The sequence below is a fragment of the Nyctereutes procyonoides genome, unplaced genomic scaffold (genome assembly GCF_905146905.1).
Source record: "Nyctereutes procyonoides isolate TBG_1078 unplaced genomic scaffold, NYPRO_anot_genome, whole genome shotgun sequence".
NCBI lineage: Eukaryota > Metazoa > Chordata > Mammalia > Carnivora > Canidae > Nyctereutes > Nyctereutes procyonoides.
Genome location: NW_026575026.1, coordinates 3,737,828 through 3,756,751, shown reverse-complemented (window position 1 = coordinate 3,756,751; position 18,924 = coordinate 3,737,828). Strand labels below are relative to the sequence as shown.

Genomic DNA, 18,924 nt, shown 5'->3' with positions numbered 1-18,924 from the left:
AATAAATTATTTTATAAGTGCCAAAGAAAAATCTTAAATAAAATATTAATAGATCAAAACAGTCCATTAAAAGAAAAATATCTCATGGCCAGTTTGAGGACATTTCAAATATGCATGTCTAATAGTCATATATAGAAGTATTCCCATCAAAGTGAAAGACAAACAAGGCCACTTAATGTCAACAATGTTATTTAATATAGTTTCCAAAATGCTTCTAAAAGAGAGAGTATGAGTAAAAATATTTTAAAGAAAGATGCTTACACATTTTTAATAATAAAAAAACACAAATTAAGCCATTTGGAATTATTATTTTTCATGTTTCAGGTTGACAAAATTAAATAAAACAATACATTCTAAATGTAAGAGTTTGGGGAAACAGACTCTCTAGAACACTGTTAGTGGAAAGGTGAATTACTGAAATAGTAAGTAGCCAAAACTTTATACCCAGAAATTCTACTTCTTGGAATTTATTTCACACAAAAGATTTGCACAAGTATATGGATTATGTTTACAAGGACATTTATCACAGTTTATTCATAACAAAAAGAGTCTATCAATAAAAAATCAAAGAAATGAATTACAATGAAATGCAGCCATTAAAAATTAAGGCAACTTTGGGACCACTGGGTGGCTCAGTGGTTGAGCCTTCGGCTCAGGGCATGATCCCAGGATCCTGGGATCCAGTCCCACATCGGGCTCCCTGTATGGAGCCTGCTTCTCTCTGCCTGTGTCTCTGCCTCTGTGTGTGTGTGTGTCTCTCATGAGTAAATAAATAAGCTCTTAAAAAAAAAAAATTAAGGTAACTTAATGTGAAATGATATAGAGAAAGCTCAAGGTATATAATGAGGCTAAAAAGTCAAAGTGCAAAATAGTTTAGGGAACACAATCCTATTTTATAAGATAAATAAACATCTTGTGTGGGCATATGCATCAAAAAAATACAAAGATAAAAATAAATATAACTATATGCAAAATATAGAAAAAATAACAATATTATTTTTGTCTTCAAATCTGAATTGCCTTATAAAAATTTAAATATTAGAACTAATCAAAACCAAAATGATTTATGTACCATTTCAAATTCCATCCACTAGCTGTTCAAAATAGACACACTGTGACCTAACACTACAATAGCACTTCCAAATATAGAGCCTACTAAAATATGAAACACCAGCCTCAAATGTATCACTCCAAATTTAGTACAGATGCTTCCATGAAATTAAATCACAGCCCTCATGCATAACAGGAAACATTCATATCGCACTAGAAGCCAAAATAATATCTAAAGTAAAATAATATAGGGGCACCTGGCTGGCTCAGTCAGAAGGTATGTGACTCTTAGATCTCAGGCTGGAGAGTTTGAGCCCCATGTGGGGTGTAGAGATGACTTAAATAAAAATACTTTTTAAAAAAAAGTAAAATAATATAGAAGAAGATGAGGGTTTTTTTTTTTAATCATTACTTGGTAGTGTGAGGAAATATGAAACAATATCCAGTTAAATATAATAGAAAATAATAGCAGCTCTTCCATAAAGAAAGTAAAAACTCATTATTAACTTAACTCACTATTAATTTAACTTACTTTGGGGAAATAAAGTCTAAGTTGGTTTTTTAAATTGAATGTTAGACTATGGGCACCTGGGTGCCCCAACTGGTTAAGCATCTGCCTTCGGCTCAGGTCATGATCCCTGAGTCCTGGGATGGAGCCCCACTTTGGGCTCCATGCTCAGCGGGGAGTCTGCCTCTCCCTCTCCACCTGCTGCGGTCTCGTGAGTGTGGATGGATGGATGGATGGATGGATGGATGAATAGATAGATAGATAGATAGATAGATAGATAGATAGATAGATAAAGAAAGAGAGAGAGAGAGAGGGAGAGGAAAGAAAGAGAAAGAAAGAAAGAGAGAGAGAGAGAGAGAGAAGAAAGAAGAAAGAAAGAAAGAAAGAAAGAAAGAAAGAAAGAAAGAAAGAAAGAAAGAAAGAAAGAAAGAAAGAAAGAAAGAAGAAAGAAGAAGAAAGAAAATAAGTAAGTTAGACTATTTCTGAGTAAGGGACAGGCAGAGCTGGGTCAGGAAAGACAGGCCATGGAATCAGGCTCACAAAACAAAATCCCCCAAATGCTGACATGTAAGGAAACTAAAGATAAGGGAACAACAAACCAGACCACCCTGCCCTAGGTATGCGTGGGGAAGATATATTTTTTTTATGACAGTCACCTGTGACCAACAAGGAACAATGAGACCCAAAAAGGAAGCTATTAAAGATGTTCTCACCAGTCCTTACTCAAACCAAGAACATCACAAAAATGGTAATAAGGCCATAGCTCCCCAGTCAGCTCTAAAGACAAGAATGTCGGTGGAGGCCCCCGTTGGCAACCCTGTGGGGACCCCTCTCCCTCCTGAGAGCTCTGTCTCCTCGCTGAATAAACTTCTATCACTCTCCTGCTCTCCTGTGTCCCTGGGATTCATCCTTTGACTCCCTGGGACCAGAGCCTCGTTCTCCTGCTTCACTAACACAGAAGGAACCTTAATCCGTTGAGGTCTACACAGTAGCAAACAGGTATGAAATGTGAAGTACAGATCCTGCCGGAACTGCTTATATGTCTATGTATTAGTAATTCACAATTAACAAATTAATCATGCATATTAGCAGATACTCAGAAATGAGCTGAAGGAAACCAGAGATCGTTGACCATGATTCCTTTGGGCTAGAAAGAATTCCAGAAAGAGGACAGAAATTAAAGTAACGCACTTCTCCCAGCCTTGACAGAGTAATTGGAATCAAGTTAATCTTCCCACTGAAATAACTAGAAAACTGAACATAATGTATGAAACTTCAGATTCCAGCACAGGACTGGAATCCCAAGGAGTAGTGAAACACGTGAAATTGCCCCAGGTTTCTGCCTGGAAGTCTTTCTGAAGGGAAGTGTAGAGAAAAAAAAAAACAGAATATAAATCCAGAACGAGTATAAATTGAAAAGTCAGAGAGAAAAGTTTGACTTTAAACTAATTACGATGTGCAAGTAGATAACCTTAAGCAAGGGAGTGACATGGCCATTAGAGATGGTAAATTAGAAAGTCAAAAAGAAAACTCTCTGGGCCTCATACTGCTTGTAGATATTTCTTTCTTTTCTTTCTTTCTTTTTTTTTTTAAAATACTAATGCAAAGCCTTACCTCATATGAATTATCTTGAAGCCTAAATAGTCTGGTTTCGTAAATGCGAATTATACCTTAACAGAAGAAAAATACAATGCCATTAGGAAAAGATTTTATTTTTTTTTTCTTTTTTTTTAATTTTTATTTATTTATGATAGGCACACAGTGAGAGAGAGAGAGGCAGAGACACAGGCAGAGGGAGAAGCAGGCTCCATGCACCGGGAGCCTGACGTGGGATTCGATCCCGGGTCTCCAGGATCGCGCCCTGGGCCAAAGGCAGGCGCCAAACCGCTGCGCCACCCAGGGATCCCAGGAAAAGATTTTAAAATAAAATCAGCCAAGATGGAATAACAGGAACCAAATTTACACTTCTAACTGGGAAGAAAAAATGGACAAAAAAAATCTTGAGAAGCATTATTTCTCATTTTGTCCAAAAAAATGAAAAATAACAGTTTTCAAGATACTGGCTCTCGGGTGATGAAAGACACAAAGGGATCCCTGAAAGAAAGAAAACAAACAAGATGAGGCCTCCGGTGGCCCTGACTGACTGACCTGAGAGGAGGAGACAGCGAAGGGGAGGTGAGCGTACGGAGGGGCCCGGAGAAGCCTGGGCATCTGCAGAACCCTGACCAGTGCAAGCCCGTGAGGACTCTGCATGAACGGGAGTGGTGGGTGGGGGGATATGTCAGGGAACAGTTCCTGCAGTTCCTATATGGTTTGGACTACTGTCTGTTTCCACCAGCATCCCCCCCAAAAAAAAAAAAATTCATAATTCATGGGACCTTGGCTGGAGTCATCAGCCCTGGAGTTAGCGCTGCTCTGACCCTGCCTAACAAATCTTAAAGTCAAGATCCAAAGCATCAAGCTCCTTCCCTGTAATGTAACTGTGCTCCCTAACAAAACTCAACAAAACAGCAATGTAAACTACCAAAAATGAAACTGAGAAGAAAAAATAATGGAGAAAAAAATAAATGGGACATCACTGAGCTGCAGGACACCTTCCAGACATCTAACATACGGGTAATTAGAAGGAGGAGGGATATGGAAAGTGTTTGAAGAAATAATGGCTGGAAACATTCAAACGTTGATAAAAACCAAAAAGCCCACAGACTCAAGAAGGTCAATGAATCCAAGCACAAGAAGGATGAAAAAAAACTATGCTATTAGTATCGTATTCAAGTCAAATAGTTTTAGACATTCAAAACATGTCATAATGATAATATTCATAAAATAAGCTGATTATATACACAAAACCTCGTAGATTTTATAATTCATTTGATGACTTCTCGGACATCTTATTTTTTCTTACAACATTTGCAATTTCTTCCCCTGTAAATGGAGCAGGAAAACACGACTCTTCCCTGTATAGCGTATGTTGCGGCATCTAGAACAGCAGGTACATTCTCATCTCATTTAAAGAACCAAAGAACTGAAGTTACTTGGGGACTCAGGGAGGGATGGATCTTCTGTATTAAGTATGTCCTCCAATATCAAGGGAATTTTGAATTCCCTATTTAATGCACTTCTCTAGCAATGGAAAGATTGAAACTTTTAAGACCTTGTCATTTCAAGTAGAACAGATTCTTAGATATCAAACACTAATGCAATAACCAAAACAAATACTAAATGAAAAATAATAGGCAAACAAAAAAAATAATAATTAAATAAAATTTTTAAGAGAAAATAAAATCAAAATAATCAATAAAGTCAATAGTTGCGATCCAAAGACCAGTACCATACACGGTGTGGAGTGAGCCACACATTAGCTCGCTCATTGCCCAATCTCAGAAGATAGCTACTTCCAGAAACTACACTACTACCAAAGTATTACTATTGCTATTAAAAAGGGTCAGTCTAGATATCTAAACATAGGTTAGGAGGCCAGGAGGGAAACTGCACATCGTTTCTTTCCCACTACTTTTTCTTCCAGCTTCCCAGACTCAGTGCCCCTCAATGGCTTTTGTTCTTGGACTTATTACAAAGCTGCAAGTCCTGTTCTTCTGAGGAGGAACAATATCCAGAAAGGTAACGGCCCAGAGCCACCTTTGCCCTTCAGAATCAAATCATATCACCTCGACAATTACTCCTACCAAAAGTTAGGCGCTGACTCCTCCAAGCTTTTGCACCCTATAAACTTTCTCCTCCAAGCTCTTGCACCCTATAATCTTTCTCTCCTTGGCTACTTCTCTCTACATAGTCATCCTCATAAACTCAAGTCTTAGAGCTCATGTCTACAGAACATTACTTTGTTGATCTCGTTCTGGTGGCTTTTTTGTTACTACAGGGCTGATCCATTTGGCCGTTTTAAGGAAAATACATTATGGCGAGGCTTCTGGACATGTTTGCCTAAACCCCTCCTGCTTCAGTGTGATATGCAGCTCTCACCCTGCTGCATCCCATTCTCACTCCCCACCTGCGTCCTAAAACAGTTGTTTAGTTATTCCCTATTTCCTATATACCCTCAAGCTCCTTAACATTTCTTTAAAAGCAGACTTCCGTTTCCTCCTGGGAGCCAACCAACTCTTCCAGTTACTGCTCAATCTAACGTTTTTTAAAAATTCTCACATAAACCTCTGGGGAAAAACAGTTAAAACTTTGTATTTGCTCCCAGGACTTATAAACCAGACTATATACTTAGACCCTCTCTTTTTCTGAAGCTCTGTCAAATAAATGCTGTTTTCTTCTCTCACGTCCTGTGGAACACAGAACCAAGAGGAGGGGCTGATGGTCTCCATTACTTCTCCCCAACTTCACCCCTATCGAGCCTAATTTTGCTTGTCTGGACGACCCTCTGCTCCTCCTCCTTAACATGATCTACTTCCTCTATTTTCACAGGGTTTCTTTTATATACTCCTCATATCAACACTCTGAGGCAAATATCTTCATCTTATAAATGGTATCAGAGAGGTTAAATAATCTGCCCAGGTCACACAGCTAATAAATCAACCTCTTACTGTGCTAGACCCAATACCATCTAAGATGCTGGAGGATACAGAAGTATGGGAACCTAAAGGCACCTGCATCTAAAGACTGCTTTCCTCTTTCCCTATTTACCCAAAATACATGTCTCTAAAGAACAGCTAGTAAGCTAAACACCAAACTAATGAGAGTACTTTATAAACTGGTTACAAATTATACTGTAATTTTTAATTAATCTCTATTTAGTACTTTATCATTAAATTAGAGGCCAACAGCCACAAGTAAAATCTATCTACTCCTTTAGGCTACCTACTTTGCAGCATGAGTAACATCTAAAGTGAGTAAGTCCTTCTGGGCCAGGATTACTGAGTCATTCTTGATATGAAAGTAAAAATAAAAGTGGCCTTGTACTATATTTGGATTTCTAACTAGAATAATGATCAACACTTCAAATCCCTCTAAGCAGAACAATTAAGGAATAAATCATCATCTTCTTCTATCTAACCACCACGCTGCATAATTAGAAATAGCACCACTTTAAGACAGACATACATATAATACACATTTCCCTATTCCCAAGGAGACAGAAGCACTGGTTTGAGACTTCTGAGTTTTAGAACATCTTTCAGAATTTTGAGCTGTAAACTAAAGGATATTAATATTACATCATAAGATTCTGTTTCTACCTGAAAGTAGAAATGTAGATTTTCAAATTCTTATATGTGACTTTTATGGTGTTAAGACCAAAAATAATTCCTAGAAATAAATGCATCTCTTATTTCACAATGAAAAAAGAGGAATAATTCCATTTATAGAAAATTTATTCTCTCCTATCCCTCCAACCCCTAAAAAATGAAACCATACACTATATAGCATGAATTACATAACATCATAGATTTCCAAAATAACTAGGACAAATCCTAAAATGCCTATTTTACTCTTAGGAAACCAATGGAGGTGAATAGTGTCAGTTATATTAGGATGAATACACAGTATTAAAAAATTAAACATTTCACTCAATTTTTGAAAAGAGAAAACTACACATGGAGGAAAAATTGTATCCTTTAGAAACACAAATCATGCTTTCCACCTCTGAACCAGCAGATGTGCACAGACGTAAATCAGTATTCCATAAACAGGTAGTAATTTAAAGTTCTGAGTTCATTATACCAAAAAGTACTTATCCTGAACAATGAGTCCAAGAACACACAACTACTATAGCTATAATTATAGCAAAACACTGAAAATATCAACAAAATGACTCAAACTTAAAAAATACCTAAATAATAGTTGTTATAAATAGGTTTTCTCTACAGATTATAACTTCCAACTACCTGCTTTCTTTCCTGCTTGAATGTTTTTAAAACACAATAAAATTCCATGAAGAATGCATAGTTTCTGTGCCACACAATAATTCAAAATTATTGAAACAGCAGTTTTAATTCAGAGTTTGTCTGAATTCCTAAGAATGATTTTGGAATTTCTGAGTCCTCAGGAGATATAGAAATCCAGAATACAAGTCATTATATTTCCCTAAAACTGAAGATTTCAAAGACTGAATTTCAAGTGCAAAGTACTTCCCATTCACAAGAGCTTGTCTTTGCATTTTTTTTCAAAGCTTCCTAGTTTCCCACGGCCAGTGGTTCACAAGTCTGCTACAATGAGAATCACCTGGCACCCTTTTTTAAAAATACCAAACCTTGAATCCCATGACCAGAGATTCTGACTTAATAGGTTTTGGATGGGGTCCAGGCATCAGTATTTCAAAGCTCTCCAAATATTTCTAATGTACAAGTTCTGCTGTAACAAAACATTTGTGCCCCTAATAATCACTGGGTTATGCAAAAATCACACAATAAAAACCACGGAGCTGGGATCCCTGGGTGGTGCAGCGGTTTAGCGCCTGCCTTTGGCCCAGGGCGCGATCCTGGAGACCCAGGATGGAATCCCACGTCGGGCTCCCGGTGTATGGAGCCTGCTTCTCCCTCTGCCTATGTCTGCCTCTCCTCTCTCTCTCTCTCTCTCTCTCTCTCTCTCTCTCTCTGTGTGTGTAACTATCATAAATAAATAAAAATTTTAAAAAAAGAAATTTAAAAAATTAAATAAATAAAAAATAAAAACCACGGAGCTTATTTAAAAAAAAATTGGTGTTAGAGGCACAATAGTCAAAAAAAAAAATGTATCAGGAACGCATTTACAAAAAGACAGAAACCTAAAAAACATTTTGCATGGTTTTACATATATTAAATGGTTAAGAAACACATAAGTACTATAGAAAAACAAGGCACTTTACCTTGAAAAGATCTGAGGTATGCTTTTCAAAAATAGATGTCAACAGGGTTGCAGCTTTTGAGTTTTTGTAAGGTAGTAGAAAGAATTATCTGAATTTGGACAGAAAGCTGCAAGACCACATGTGGATAGGTGTGACTCATAACACAACAGATGAACAGCGGTAGCCAATAAATGATGAAAGTGTGTGGCTGTGTGAGTTTTATGCATTCCTAGGCAGCTCTATTCATCTGGGTAGTTTTTGGCATTCGCCTGGCACTTCTTCCAGATTTGTGCATGAATGAATACAAACTCACATAATATTCAAATTGTTCCCTAATATAGCAATTGCATTAGAACAAATTCATTTTTTTAAATCAAGCTTTATAGCAGAATTGACTCCACAGTCAGATTTCAGAATTACTGTCTTAAAATATAGACAGTTGAAAATCTAGTTATACAGGTTCTAGTTACAATACATACTTATTATGTGACTACTAAATAATAAGGTTGGTTCATCAAAAAGCATTTTTCATTACTTTTAATTCCCAAGTAGTATACGGAATATACCCAATATTTCAGTCCACTTCATGTTCAAAAGATAAACCCATATTTCCCTTCAAAGATGTTGTGCTGAAAATTATCTGTATCACTACACTATTTCAGAAGACAGTTGACTGTCATCTGACAGGTTTTCAGCTTTACTGAGATATTAGTGACATACAGCATATGCAAGTTTAAGGTGTACCCATAATGATTTGATATATGTAAATACCAAAGTGATTACCATAATAAAGTCACTTAACACCTCCATCCCCTCACATGATTGTCCTTTTTATCTTTTGGTGATAACTTCTTAAGATCTACACTCTTAACAACTTTCAAGTATGTATTACAATACAGTACTCTTAAATATAGTCACATGCTGTACATTACAACCCCAGAGATTATTCATTTTACACATGGAAGTTTGTACCCTCTGATCAATACCTTTTCATTTCTCTCCTACCTCCACCACCTCCCTATGCTGGTTTCAACAACCAGAATTTTAATCTCGATTTCCATGAGTTGGCTTATATAGGTTAGAACATGTACTATTTGTCTTTGACTTATCTCACTGAGCATAATGCCCTCAGGTCCACCCATGTTGTCACAAAAAGGGAAGATTTCCTTCTTTTTTATGACTGAATAATCTTCCATTGTGTATATTTACCACATTTTCTGTAACCATTCATCCAGTGATGAATGTTTAAGTTATTTCCATATCTAGACTATTGTAAATAATTCTGCAATGAACATGACACTGCAGGTATCTCTTCAAGATAATGATTTCATTTTCTTCAGATATATATCCAGAAGCAGGTTTACTGGATCATATGGTAGTTCTATTTTTAATTTTTTGAGGAACCTCCATACTGTTTTTCAAAGTAGCTGTACCAATGTACATTTCCAACAACCATATACAAGCACTCTATTTTCTCCGCAGCATTGCCAACACCACTTATTATCTCTTGTCTCTCTTGATAACAGCCATTCTAATTGTTATGAAGGAACATCTCATTGTGGTTTTGATTTGCATTTCCTTGATGACTAGTAATATTGAGCATCTTTTCACCCATCTCTTCGGCATTTGTTATGTGTTCTTTGGAAAACTGTACTCAGATCTTTCATCCATTTTTTTTTGTTGGATTGGTTTTTTTTGCTATTGAGTTCTAAGAGTTCCTTACATTTTGAGTATTAAACTCCTTATCAGATAGATGATTTACAAATACTTTCTCCCATTCCTAACCTTACCTACTAATTTTGCCCAATGTTTCCTGCTGTGCAGAATATTTTTATTTTTGCTTTTGCTGCTTGTACTTTTCGAGAACTATCCAAACACTGTTGCCAAGACCAATGTCAAGGAGTTTCTCCCCTATGTTTTCAACTTAGAGTAGTTTTAGATTGAAGGTCTTATATTTAAGTTTTTAAGTCATTCTGAGTTCATTTTTGTGAATGGTATAGCAGAGAGGTTCAATTTCATTCTTTTGTATGTGAATATCCAGTTTTCCCAAAACTATTTATTAAAGAGATTATTCTTGGCATCCTTGTCAAATATTAGTAGGCTATATATGCATGGTTTTATTTCTGAGATCTCAATTCTGTTTTATTGGTCTACATGCCTGTTTTTATGCCATATCATACTGTTCTGATTGTTATATCTTTATAATAAAGTTTGAAGTCAGGAATTTGATGCAAACATAAAAGTAAGAGCCAAGGGTGCCCAGGTGGCTCAGTTGGCTAAAAGCAAGAGCCAAAAAGATCAAACTGTCTCCAAGTAACCAAGTATCAACAATCCCAAAACAAAGCTCAAGAATATTTTTTTTAATGAAAATATTCAGTACCTGAAAAGGTAAAATTCACAATGCCTGGCATCATATCAAAGACTACCAAGTATAAATATGCAAGAGAAAAATGAGAACAATCAATCAAAACTGGCCCAGAAATAACAGAGATTATAAAAGACAAGAAGAATAAAAACTACTGTAACTACATTCCAAAAAACTAGAGGAAAGAATATTAGGTAGACACATGGAAGATTCAAAAAAAAAAAAAAAGATTCAAATTGAACTATTATAGATAATTCATTTATTTAGGACTTGTTCATTTTCAACATGGAAATGGCTCAGCTACTCAATTTCTCTTTCCTTCTCTCCATCTCCCCCACCCTAAACCACAGGTGTGCAGCAAAAGGAAGAGCTGGTTTGGGCAGGTATGAGAAGATAAAGGAATAGTACAGACAGGCATTTTTTTAAAAGATTTATTAATTTACAGAAGAGAAAGAGAGAGCATATGGGTGAGTGGTGGTAAGGGCAGAGGGAAAGATTTAAGCAGATTCCAACATGCAGAGCCCAACATGAGGTGGATCTCACAACCCCTAAGATCATGACCTGAGCCAAAATCAAAAGCCTGACACTTAACCAACTGGGCTACCCAGGCTCCCCCACACATTTAAATTTATTTTTTTATTTTTATTTTTTAAGGATTTTATTTATTTGTTCATGAGAGACACACACGGGGGGGGGGGGGAGAGAGAGAGAGAGAGAGAGGTGCAGAGAGGCAGAGACAGGCAGGGAGAGAAGCAGGCTCCTTGCAGGGAGCACGACATGGGACTCCTCTGGGATCACGCCCCGGGCTGAAGTCAGTACTAAACTGCTGAGCCACCCGGGCTGCTCCATTTCAATTTATTTAAATTTAAATTCTGGCAACACGGTAAGTGGTATTGCCAGAGGAAGAGGAAAGAGGAAGTTACACTGCTAGAAAAGGAAAGGTAAGGGAGAGAGTTAAGCTCATTGATAGGGTTATAAAAGGGCACCAGAAGTGAAAAATGCCTGACATGAAAAATAAAATTAACGACAATTAGGCATTGCATAAAATAAGACTAGTGAAATGGAAGACTTAAAATAGAAAGTAACCACAATGAAACAGAGAGAAAATAGAAAAATAGAGTATCCGTAAACTCTAGGATAATTTCAAATAGTAAAATATATATACATATCTATAATTGGAGTCCCCGAGGGAGAGAAAGGACTAAAATATTTTTATAAAAAATAGTAGCTGATATTTTTTAAGTTGATTAAAACTGTAAGTCCACAGATATAAAAGGTCAACAAACACCCAGCACAAGAAAGATTTTAAAAATTACACAGCAGCATAAAACAGATTGTTTTAAATCAGTAATAAGGAAAAAAAATCTTAAGCCAGCCAGAGGAAAAAACATTAGGCATGATTATTTCATCAGAAACAATGCAGACAACAATAAAACACCTTTGAAGTATTAAAAGAAAAAAGCAGCCACTGTTGCTACCCACAGCCTGCCTGGTAACTGCCACTAATAAAAGCCACCCGACTTCAGAACATCATCTCCCAGGGGCCTGGCCCACCATTTCAGGGCGAGTCAGGCCTTCCTATGTGCAGACATTTTTCAATAAATATACCTACAGCACTGTTAAAACAAATAAACAGGGATGCCTGGGTGACTCAGTAGTCGAGCATCTGCCTTGACTCAGGGCCTGATCCAGAGATCCAGGAATCAAGTCCCACATCGGGATCCCCACAGAGAGCCTGCTTCTCCCTCTGCCTATGTCTCTGCCTCTCTCTGTGTGTCTCTCATGAATAAATAAAATCTTAAAAAAATAAAATTAAAACTAAATAAATAAAAGGAAGGAAGGAAAAAGAAGAAAGCACCAACCTAGAATTCTGTATATAGCAAAAATATTTTTCAAAAACAACACAACATAAAGACATTTTCACATTTACAAAACCTGAAAAAAATAAATTACCAGCAGACTTCCATTATAAGAAATATTAAAGGAAGTCCAAGAAGAAAAAAATAATACCAGAGAGAAATCTGGATCTACACAAAGACATGAAGAGTACCATGAGTTGTAACCTAGTGGGTAAATATAAAGACATGTTCTTATTTATTTAAATTATCCAAAAGATAATCAACAATTTACAGCAATAATAATAATAATGTATTGTGGGATTTATAACACAAGTAGAAATAAAAAGCTTCATGATAGTAACACGAAGTATAGGCAGGAGAAATGAAAGTATACTATTGCAAGTATATTATTATAGATAAGGTTCTATATATGACTAATTTATAAAAGTGTAGAAAGTTAAAGATGTATATACTATGAATCCTAAATCAACCATTAAAATAACACAATAACAATGATAGGTGATGACCCAGTAAAGTAGGTAAAAATAGAATGAAAAAAAATCAAAATAAGAGAAAAAAGGAAAATAAGAACAAAGAAAAAGCACACAGAAGAGAAAGCAAACAGCAAACTGACAGACTAAACTCTGACAATATAAAAAATCACATTAAATGAAAACAGCCTAAACACACCGATTGATTACATGGCAGTGACTGTCATGTGAGGAAACAAACAAAGCAAGACCCAACCACATGCTACCGATAAGAAACCCACTCTAAATATAACAACTATACAGGATGATAAACACATAATATGCTAACATTAACCAAAAGAAAGCTGAAGTGGTCCTATTAATATCAGACAGAGTAGATTTCATAGCAAAGAATATTGTAAGTGATAAAGGTAATGTCATAAATTAAAAATGAGTCAATTAATAAGAATTTAAAAATCCTCAAAAATAGTCACCTAATACATTTTGTCAAAAAAAATCTAAGCATTTATTACCTAATTAAGGTATTATTATCTAATTAGCAGAGATTCACAATTATGATAAGTAAAAATTGATGAAACTGCAAGGAGATACAAATTCACAGTTATAATCAAGAGTTTCAATATTCATCTTTCAAATAATTGACAGAATAAGTGGACAAAAATGAGTAAAGAAATAAAAGATCTGACCACCACTATCACCCATCTTGACCTAACTGCCATTTATAGAACATATCACCCAATAACAACAGGATATCCAGTGCACATGAAACAGTTACCCTGACAGACCATATTTTGGACCATGAAACGAGTATTCATAAATTTAAAGGCACAAAATAGGCTCTTGAAGAGCAATGGAACTAAGTTCAAAATCAGTAACAAAAAAATGTCTCTGGAAAAAAAATATTAAATTCGGGTAAAATCAAAGTAAAAAAGAGCAAATAAAACCCAAATTCAAAAAAAAAAAAAAATTCAGTGAGGAAAAAATTAATGGATTTCAGAGGAGAAATCAATGCAATAGAAAACAAAATCAATGAAATCAAAAGGTAGTTTTCAGAAAATATCAGTAAAGTTGATAAAACTCTAGCCAGTCTGATAAGGAAAAAAAAAAAAAGAGAGAGAGAGAGAAGACAAACCTGCCAATATCAGGATGAAAAAGGTATTAAAAGGATAATAATGGAAAATAATAACATAAAAAATTTGACAACTTAGACAAAAGTGAACAAATTCCTTGAAAAGCACAATCTATTAAAATTCACTCAAGAAGAAAAAGACTATCTGAATAGCCTTCTAAACATTAAATGTTTAATTAAAAATCTCCTGTCAAAGAAAATGTTAGGCCCTGATGACTTCATTGGTGAATTCTATCAAACATTTAAGTAAGAAATAAAAGAAATTCTACACAAACTTCACCAGAAAACTAAAGAGAAAAATACTCCCAACTTGTCCAATGAGGCCAGCATTACTCTGATACCGAAACCATACGACATGACAAGACAACTGCAGACCAATATAACTGAGACAAGAATTAAAAAAAAAAAAAAATTTAGCAAACTGAATCCAAAGATTAAAAAAAGATACAATATATAATACTAGGTGGGGTTTAATCCAGGAATACAAGATTGTTCTAACATTTGAAACATCTGAAAATCAGTGAACACGTTTCAATATATCAACTGAAAAAAAATACAATACAATCATCTAAGCAGAAAAAAACAAACCACTTGACAAAACCCAACATCAATGCATGAAAAAACTCAACTAAGTAGTAGAACCTTCCACAAGCTTATATTAGATAGCTACAAAAAAACTCACAGCTTACAGCATACTTATGGTAAAAAGACTAAATGTGTCTTCCTTAAGATCAGCAACAAGACATGGGCATCTGTTGTCTATACTCACATTTAGGTTGTGCTAGTTCCTAGCCAGTGCAAAAACTCAGGAAGAACAAATAAAAGGCAAACAAATGGAAGGGAAGGAAAATTGTCTTTGTTTGCAGAAGACCCAATCAACCTGTGTAGAAAATCCAATGGAACCTACAAAAAAGCTACAAATAAGCTAGTTTCACAAAGTTTAAGTTATGAGATTAGTGTATATATATATTAACAACGAACAGTCGGAAAATTAAATTTAAAAAAATACAGTTATAAGAGCATCAAAAAATATAAAATACACATAAATCTGAAAGACCTATACACCGAAAACTGTAAGACTACTCAGAAAAGTTAAAGACAATAAACACCACATTTATGGACAGGAAGACCCAATATTGTTAAGGTATATACATTTTTCCCAAATGTATCTATATAGTCACTGCATTCCAGTCAAAATCCAGCAGCCTTTTTTTTTTAAGATTTTATTTATTTATTCATGACAGAGAGACAGAGAGAGAGAGAGAGAGACAGGCAGAGGGAGGAGCAGACTCCATGCAGGGAGCCCAACGCGAGACTCTATCTCGGGTCTCCAGGATCACACCCCGGGCCAAAGGTGGCGCTAAGCCACTGGGCCACCAGGGCTGCCCTCCAGTAGCCTTTTTAAAGATTTTACTTATTCATTCGTGAGACACACAGAGAGAGAAGCGGAGACACAGGCAGAGAGAGAAGCAGGCTCCCCACAGGAGCCCAATGTGGGACTTGATCCCGGGATCCCAGGATATCGCCCTGAGCCAAAGGCAGATGTTCAACTGCTGAGCCACCCAGGCATCCCTCCAGTAGCATTTTTTAAAATAAATATTGACAAGCTAATTCTAAAATTCACATGAAACTGCAAAGGAACTAAAATAACCAGAAGTATTTTGATAGAAAAAAAAAAAATACTGAAAAATTACACTACTGACTTTGACTATTATAAAACACCAAAATAAAAACTGTGTTATTGGTGTCAGGTTAGACAAAAACACAAATGGAATAGAATAAATTGTGTAGAAATAGGCTCACAAAGTATGGTCAATTGATTTCATTCAACAAAGAAGCAAAGGAGAAAGCTTAATCTTTTCAACAAATGCTGCTAGAACAAATGGATACGTTTGCAAAAAACTTTGATCATACCTTGCCCCTTACACAAAAATTAACTAATGACACAACCCTCTAAAGAAAAAAAAATTGAGGGGATCCCTGGGTGGCGCAGCGGTTTGGCGCCTGCCTTTGGCCCGGGGCACGATCCTGGAGACCCGGGATCGAATCCCACGTCGGGCTCCCGGTGCATGGAGCCTGCTTCTCCCTCTGCCTATGTCTCTGCCTCTCTCTCTCTCTCACTGTGTGCCTATCATAAATAAATAAAATTAAAAAAAATTGATATACTGGACTTGTTTAAGGTAGAATAAATGATGACTTTTCAGTGTTAAGAGGAAAGGCTGACACATTCCTTGCTTTTCTTTGGGTTTTCAACCATTGTTCACTGTTATCTCTCAACATTTACTCTTTGAAAGGCAATCCTGCCTGTTTAAGCCATCCGTCCCAATCTTTATCACTTTTCCCAACCCCCTTTCCCATTCCCAAAACTCTCCTGCCTTTCTAAATTATTTTAGTATTTGTCTCCATCTATCCCTCATCAAAATACCTGACACTGCAGTGTCTACACTGATGATTCTTCCATTGGCCTGACTTCATAAATCTTCAACCTTCTTACTTATTAATTCTATTTCTTGCTTCTTTCATTATCTTACTTCTCTAAAGAGTAAAATTCCAATTCAACATGGTAAATAGAACACATGGCTATGTTCCACTTCTTCCCAAAATCCCACTAAAACAATGGGATATTATAATAATGTAGTTATTTAAAGTATAAATTCACAATAACAAAGAAAATAGAACAAGGGGCAACAACAGATAAGATATGATGCCAAAAAAAGTAAGAAAATGAAAAGTAAGTAAATGGTAACTGATCAGCATATCAAGAAACGTTGAAACACAAGTGTTGGGCAAAGTGTAGGTCAAGAGTAGGTCAAGAAGAAAAGGCCATGTAGGGGAAAAAGGTGGTCAAAGGTACAAATTTCTAGTTAAAAGATCAAGAAGTAAAAAAAAAAAAAAAAAAAAAAAAGATCAAGAAGTACTAGGTGTATAATATACAACATGATGGCTATAATTAACACGGCTATATGATATATAGAAATGTTAAGCATAGATCCTAAGAGTTACATCACAGAAAGATTTTTTTCTTTTAATTGTATCTATATGAGATGATGGATGTTAATGAAACATACTGTAATAATCAGAATCAAACTATCATGCTGTATACCTTAAACTTACACAGTGATGCATGTATGTCAATTATTTCTCAATAAATAAAAAGAAGAAAAGGCTAATTAATAGGGTCAGATCTATAATCAAAGTAAAGCTCAGAAACTGGAGAAACCTATATGAAAGAAGAGGAGACGATATTAAAACAGAAGAATTGATTCAAAGTCTTTATAAGGAGCAGACACATCTCTCATTTCTATTGCTCAGCCCACACAAACATGTAATTGTTCTTCCCCCAATTCAGAAGAAAACAAGAGGAGAAAATAAACCAAAGAGCCTCTGGACTAAGAGACATCAGGCAGCTTACCAAAAACAGGAAGATTAACTGAAGTATGACTCTTAGAACACTCAACCTACTTTCCCTATCAATTCTCATACATGATAGGGTGGTCAAACCAAATGTAAGACAAGTTATTTTTTTATTATTTTATTTTTTTAAGATTTTATTTATTTATTCATAGAGACAGAGAGAGAGAAAGGCAGAGACACAGGCAGAGGGAGAAGCAGGCATCATACAGAGAGCCTGATGTGGGACTCGATCCAGGGTCTCCAGGATCACACCCTAGGCTGCAGGCGGCACTAAAACGCTGCACCACCAGGGCTGCCCGTAAGACAAGTTAAATACGAATTTCAAATAAACAATAAATAATTCTCAGTGCATGTATGTTCCAAATATTATATGCAAAATTTAACTGCTGTCCTATATTTTTATTTGCTATGTCTGGCAACCCCATTTTCAGACTAGAGACTAGAGAATTCCTTTTTGGGGATCCAGATTGGCCTTAGGAAAGGAAGTTAAAGATGCCAACATTAAGGGACTCTCAATGAAATCACAGATCCTGACCTGATCATACATTCAGACACGCACACATGTTCCATAGGGAACAGTTTCCTCCAAAATTTACTCAAATCCTAAGACATATTAGTACAGTAAAATAAATACACTACTTTTTAACTTTCCAAAGTAAAGCAAGGAAGATTTTCTTTAACTTTAAATAAGTATAGTGAAATGTGATTTTTAAGTAAGAAAATGGGAATAAATAAAGAAGAAATCCCAAGAACTATTAAGGTGTATAATATTTCATCTTTATTGCCCTCAAAAAACAATTAACAGTGCAATTTGACCTTTATTTTCATGGCACTTAACTTTAAATTTTTTATTATATTTTTATAATCTGAGAGTTAAAAAAACCATATTGTGTATCCAAAGAGTTTTTTAGTGTGATGAACTCATCAGTATATTATTACTTTAGTAATGAATGATAGCAAAGAATGCTATGTGTTAAAAAAAAAAAAAAAAAAACAAACAAAAACTCTCTATGAGGGCAGCCTGGGTGGCTCAGCGGTTTAGCGCCGCCTTTGGCCAGGGTGTGATCCTGGAGACCCCGATGGAGTCCCACGTCAGGCTCCCTGCATGGAGCCTGCTTCTCCCTCTGCCTGTGTCTCTGCCCCTCTCTCTCTCTCTGTCTCTCATGAATAAAAAATATATATATATTAAAAAAAAAAACCTCTATATGATTCACTACACGAATGATTCATGGAAGAACTCAGGGAAGGTGGGTTTTAATGGATATTTATTTCAAAAGATAATAGTAAGTCTCAAGAGACGCAAGGAAATAGAGTAATAAAGGAAACAAAATTTGTAAAAGTG

At 35.7% G+C, this 18,924-nt stretch overlaps 1 protein-coding gene across 3 annotated transcripts in view; it reads right to left on the bottom strand.

Annotated features, from left to right (window-relative positions):
* Nucleotides 1-18,924, bottom strand: part of FER (FER tyrosine kinase) — a 437,163-nt gene that overhangs the window by 369,429 nt on the left and 48,810 nt on the right. The gene's annotated exons all lie outside the window — the stretch shown is intronic.